Source organism: Tachysurus vachellii, chromosome 16 (genome assembly GCF_030014155.1).
Source record: "Tachysurus vachellii isolate PV-2020 chromosome 16, HZAU_Pvac_v1, whole genome shotgun sequence".
NCBI classification, from domain to species: Eukaryota; Metazoa; Chordata; class Actinopteri; order Siluriformes; family Bagridae; genus Tachysurus; species Tachysurus vachellii.
In genome coordinates this window covers 19448920-19455682 of record NC_083475.1, presented here as the reverse complement: position 1 = coordinate 19455682, position 6763 = coordinate 19448920, and positions in this window count along the sequence as shown.

Genomic DNA, 6763 nt, shown 5'->3' with positions numbered 1-6763 from the left:
GTGAGGTCAGGCAGTGACGTGTGATGCTCTGCTATAATTCATCCCAAAGGTGTTCTAACAGGTTGAGGTCAAGTGCAGGCCAGTCAAGTTCCTCCACAACAAACGGCGCTGGTGCGCTATCATCCCCAAACTGTTCCCACAATGCTGGAAGCATGGAATAGTCCAAAATGTTTTGGTATGTTGAAGCATTAAGAGTTCCTTTCACTGGAACTAAGAGCCCAACCCCAACCCCTGAAAAACAACCCCACACTATAATCCCTTCTCCATCAAACTTTAGCCTTGGCACAGTGCAGTCAGGAACGTTCTCCTGGCGACCGCCAAACCCAGACTCTCTCACTCTCACTCACTCATTTTCTACCGCATTTCCGAACTACCTCGGGTCACGGGGAGCCTGTGCCTCTCAGGCATCATCGGGCATCAAGGCAGGATACACCCTTTACGGAGTGCCAACCCATCGCAGGGCACACACACACACTCTCATTCACTCACGCAATCACACACTACGGACATTTTTCCAGAGATGCCAATCAACCTACCATGGATGTCTTTGGACCGGGGGAGGAAACCGGAGTACCCGGAGGAAACCCCCGAGGCACGGGGAGAACATGCAAACTCCACACACACAAGGCGGAGGCAGGAATCAAACCCTCAACCCTGGAGGTGTGAGGCAAACGTGCTAACCACTAAGCCACCGTGACCCCCGTCAGTAATCATATATATATACACACTCTATATTGCCATGACATTGCCATGTCCTCCGGGTACTCCGGTTTCCTCCCCCGGTCCAAAGACATGCATGGTAGGTTGATTGGCATCTCTGGAAAATTGTCCGTAGTGTGAGATTGCGTGAGTGAATGAGAGTGTGTGTGTGCCCTGTGATGGGTTGGCACTCCTTCCAGGGTGTATCCTGCCTTGATGCCAGATGACGCCTGAGATAGGCACAGGCTCCCCATGACCCGAGGTAGTTTACCAAGCTTACCCTGACCATGGATTTGTTTGCCCGGTCCAATAAAACTCAAAACTGCACTTGTATCTATACTCATTTATAAGTCTGGTTCTTCAGAGAAGAGAAAATTTGTTTTAATCAACTCTCCATGGCTTGTAATAATTTGTGGTAACTACGGTTACCAAACACTGGACTATGAAACTACTGACGATTTTTTTTCTACTGCTCTTCTTCATGCTAATGGGCTCGCTCATTAGCATTTAAATCGAAGTGTGTCGTTCACAAGAGCACAAAAAGTTGCCAAAAACTGTGCTGGTAACGACTGGAGAGATGCTAAAACACTAAGAGTACCATAAAGATGTCGAAATGTATGCAGAAGTAAGATTTTTTATTTTTTATTTTACAGATGGATTGATGTTCTGAATTGAGTTATGTGTGAAATGTCAGAAGCACGTTGAGGTCCAGGTACTTACTGTATAATCAAAATGCTCTTAAGGTCTGTGGAGCAGAAGTTATATCTCATTTTATTAGACATTCGGATAAAGACGTATGTTTGAAATGATTTCTTTGTCAAATTTTATTTCTTAATTTCAGACTCGAAATGAATTCTTTTTTTTTTTTTTTTTTTTTTTGTAAAAGAAGCAAAATGAATTCTACTCGATTCTCAGATCAAATCCGAAGGTAGACGTGCGGATAGAAAGCGTAGCGGTTTTCCCTGCATGCTCATTTCCTCCTCTGTTTTATGTGTTTACCCTGAGGATCTCTGTGCTAGCTCGCCACTGTGTGTTGAAGCTCACTTAATCACTGCATATAATCAGCAGCGTGATGGAGAAGGTTGCACCGTTTCCAATTCTCAACTCAAATATGTGTTCATCAAAAAAAAACATAGAGAGAGAGAGAGAGAGAGAGAGAGGGAACAAGAGAGAAGTGGCTGTCGGAAAAATCCATCAGATGGTAGAGAATAAATCAAATTTCTCAGTCGCCTCTCTAATATTCAAATTGTACGTCCGCAGTTAAACCGGCGCTTCATTTGTATTTAAATTTGGCAAAACCGAGTCTTATCGATTGCTCAACCGTCTGGGGAGGCGGTTGTGTTTGTGTGTGTGTGTGTGTGTGTGTGTGTTTGTGTGTGTTGGGGGGTGGATGGGGGTTATAGAAGGAGAGAGAGAGGAGGCTGCAGATGTCTGGCTGCACTGTCAGTGTTCGTAGAGTCAATAAAACATACACAACCTCAATTATTCCATTAAACAGAAACATCGCATTATCACAGAGTGTGACTGAGTCAACACGTCTGTCGACAGATTCTGATGAAGTTTATATTAAACGCTGCATATTCAATAAGCAACAGTGAATTAGTATGTGTGTGTGTGTGTGTGTGTGTGTGTGTGTGTGTGTGTGTGTGTGTGTGTGTGTGTGTGTGTGTGTGTGTGCCTGCTGTATGAGTGGAAGAGCAGTGATTAGAAAATGAAGAGCACAGTATGTCAAATAATTAAACACTTCATGTGTGCTGCATTGGCACAAGAGATACAGTGATATAAGCTGTATATAAACAGACTAATCACAGGGTATAGTCAAACAAACTAATCACAGCATATACCCAACTACACTAATTATAGCTAAACAAACTAATCACACGGTACAGCTAAATAAACAAATCAAAGTATATACTCACATGAACTAATCACAGAGTGTAGCTAAACATACTAATCACAGGGTATACCTAAAGAATTTAATAAAAAAAAGTCATTTGATTTTAGCTAAACCTTGTGATGAGTATGTGTAGCTGTATACCATGTGATTAGTATTTGTATATATACCATGTGATTAGTATGTGTAGCTATATCCTGTGATTAGTATGTGTAGCTATACCATGTGATTAGTATGTGTAGCTGTACCATGTGATTAGTATGTGTAGCTGTACCCTGTGATTAGTATGTGTAACTATATCATGTGATTAGTATGTGTAGCTATATCATGTGATTTGTATGTGTAACTATATCATGTGATTGGTATGTGTAGCTGTACCCTGGGATTAGTATGTGTAGCTATATCATGTGATTTGTATGTGTAACTATATCATGTGATTGGTATGTGTAACTATATCATGTGATTTGTATGTGTAACTATATCATGTGATTGGTATGTGTAGCTGTACCCTGTGATTAGTATGTGTAACTATACCCTGTGATTATTATGTGTAGCTGTACCATGTGATTAGTATGTGTAGCTATATCATGTGATTTGTATGTGTAACTATATCATGTGATTTGTATGTGTAACTATATCATGTGATTGGTATGTGTAGCTGTACCCTGTGATTAGTATGTGTAACTATACCCTGTGATGAGTATGTGTAGCTATACCCTGTGATTATTATGTGTAGCTGTACCCTGTGATTAGTATGTGTAACTATACCCTGTGATTAGTATGTGTAGCTGTACCATGTGATGAGTATGTGTAACTATACCCTGTGATTATTATGTGTAGCTGTACCCTGTGATGAGTATGTGTAACTATACCCTGTGATTAGTATGTAGTATGTGTTAGTAAGTATTAACATGGTGACACCTGGATAACACGTCAGTGATGTGACAGAAGCTTATGCAAAGACAGAACAAAAAAGCTGCATTTTTGTCATATTAAGCTCAAGAGAATGAAAACTGGTGAAAGAACAACTGATAATTACTGCTATAATACAAGTAAAGTTTTCAGCTGATGTTCCACTATATTAAATATAACCATAAAGAGATAAAAAAAAGCACCATATGTTCTTCTTTAATAAATAAATAATTGTAATCATTAGCAAATTGCATTGCTGTAAGATGAATACAATGCTTCAGGCTGTGCAGTTTTAGGGAAATAATTCACTTTGGAGTGGAAACAGTAAATCTGCTTCATTACATCAGGCTGGTGTTGATTATTTTCCTGCAACAGCATGCAGCATCAGCACCTACTGCATAAAATTCCCACAATGCACTGTGAGTAGAATAGGTCATTAGAGAACCAATTAATGCCTGTGATCATGGCTCTTTATATTTGTGTGTGTGTGTGTGTGTGTGTGTGTGTGTGTGTGTGTGTGTGTGTGTGTATGTGTGTGTGCTGATTCTGTGAAACTGCAGTGTGTACTGAATGCCCTACTCAGCCCAATTGGATGTGCCTTGTTCTAACGAGAGACCCTGGGAACAGGAAAGTGCCTGCTGCATGCCGCAGTACACACACACACACACACACACACACACACTACTCCAAGCAAACATGCCAGGCATGTTTCTCCAGATTTAACTTTGTTCTCTGGTACACAGGCAAGTTGAATCCACAGGGACGACTTTGCTCACTGTTTATATTGTAACAGACAGACTTACGGCACTATTTCATTTTTTTCTTTCTTTTTTTTTTTTAGAAATCGTTAACATAAATTCACCTCTTCTTGCTACAATAATCTCACTGTACACAGCACAGACTCCTTAACACACAGATTCCTGTACATGTAAAATGCATTGTAACATTTAAAGTCAGATATCTTAGCGAAAGTTGTATTAGAACCACAGTTTTAAAGCTAATGATAGCATTTAGACAATTTTTTGACTATTGTTGTTTCTACGTATCAATGTAAATTATTTTAAAATTCACAGACCTCAGACCTCCTAGCTTATACAGTCGGAGAATAGTGGTCCCTGAGGAAACACGTGCACCGTGAGCTGTATTCGGACGCATCGAGTCCAAATAATACGTCAATATCACAAGTATTTTGTCAATACAATGATGAAGTCCACAGGAGTCTAGTAGTTGGTTTCATTTAAAATGGCTAGTTATAAAATAGCACTTGATCCAGCGCTGACTATCACTGTGTATTTAATTGGCATGCTCTGAAAGTGCTCAAAATAATTATAAGACATGAGATACTAAAGATAAATATAAATGTTTATGGATACTTTGTGACTACGTTTGTTGTTAAACACGCTATAAAAATAAATTCCAATCAAACTAAAGGCGAAGTCATGAAACTGTACCATGTGGGCTGTTATATCACATATTAATGAGCTAATTCCAGTTGCCCGGTTATTTAAAATAAGTCGCAAATTTGAGACTTGAGACTTGCTTGACAAATATTTAAAAAAGACTCGACTTGACTTTGACTTGACATTCATGACTCGAGACTTGACTCGGACTTGAGTAAAATGATTCAGAGATGGGGGACTCGACTTGACTCGAGTCAGACTTAAGTCGCAAATTTGAGACTTGAGACTTGCTTGACAAATATTAAAAAAGAATTGACTTTGACTTGACATTCATGACTTGAGACTTACTTGTGACTTGCACATATGTGACTTACTCCCACCTCTGGTCTGAACTAACTCTGCTTTATCTGCTATACTTACATCTAACTTTAAACCAACTCTTATCTATCATATCTATTATCTCTTATCTAACTTTATCCAAACATTTCAATGCTTAATAAAAAAAATAAACATCACTGATAAATAATTTTCTAAAACTAATTAATTGATGAATAGTGTCAAATAATATTATTTATTTAATATTGCTTTCAAATGGCATTTTTTATAAGCGTATTTACGGCTAATGATATCATGTCTCTGTGTTACTAAAAAGTTAGCATTTTGATCATTCTGAACCTTTTTTTTAGATATATCCTTTTTGTTTATGACAGTAGTACATTTGTGGCACCTAAACTCATCTGAACGCAGATTGTTTTTACCTTAACAGAAAATTAGCAAGACATTTTTGGACCAAATAGCAGCAAATTGCTGTAAAACCCATAAAAAGACACTGAAGCAATATATCAGGGGGACACGGTGGCTTAGTGGTTAGCAGGTTCGCCTCACACCTCCAGGGTTGGGGTTCGATTCCCGCCTCTGCCTTGTGTGTGTGGAGTTTGCATGTTCTCCCCGTGCCTCGGGGGTTTCCTCCGGGAACTCTGGTTTCCTCCCCCGGTCCAAAGACATGCATGGTAGGTTGATTGGCATCTCTGGAAAATTGTCCGTAGTGTGTGATTGCGTGAGTGAATGAGAGTGTGTGTGTGCCCTGTGATGGGTTGGCACTCCGTCCAGGGTGTATCCTGCCTTGATGCCCAATGAAGCCTGAGATAGGCACAGGCTCCCTGTGACCCGAAGTAGTTCGGATAAGCGGTAGAAGATGAATGAATGAATGAATGAATAAATATATCATTCACATACTGCAATGAAATATTTCTAGATTAAATATACAATTGCTAACATCACACAAGACAAATTCTTAAGACACGCCCCTGTTTTAGACAAACTCCACCCCTTGTGTGTAACGTTCATGTCAATTTTGAAAAAGCTGAGATCTGAATGGGGATTTGTGTTTTTCTTTGGACTAAAGCTTTCCTCAGCATCCTTACCCCAGCTCTGAATACAACTCTTTGATGCTTATATTAAAATTCTGGCTGTTAGACTGCATCTTACTTTATAGAGTAGTGATACTGACACTTTACTCTTCTGCAACCGTCAACTTGTCCAGAGAACACCATCACGTGTGTGTGTGTGTGTGTGTGTGTGTGTGTGTGTGTGTGTGTGTGTGTGTGTGTGTGTGTGTGTGTGTGTGTGTTCTGCAGTAGTTGGCTCTCGAATGCATGCTGCATGTGTAATAAAGTCTTTTATGTGTCAGTGGCTCATGGCTGCTGAACTGCAGTGTGTGAAACTGTCCTTTAAATGTCACCTTGTGAAAATGCAGCACAGCTCCGTCTCACACTCTTACGAACACTCGCACACACACGGTACGTGAATGGAGCAGCCGTCTGAACAGTGACAGGTTATTGCTCTACAAGCCAGAATA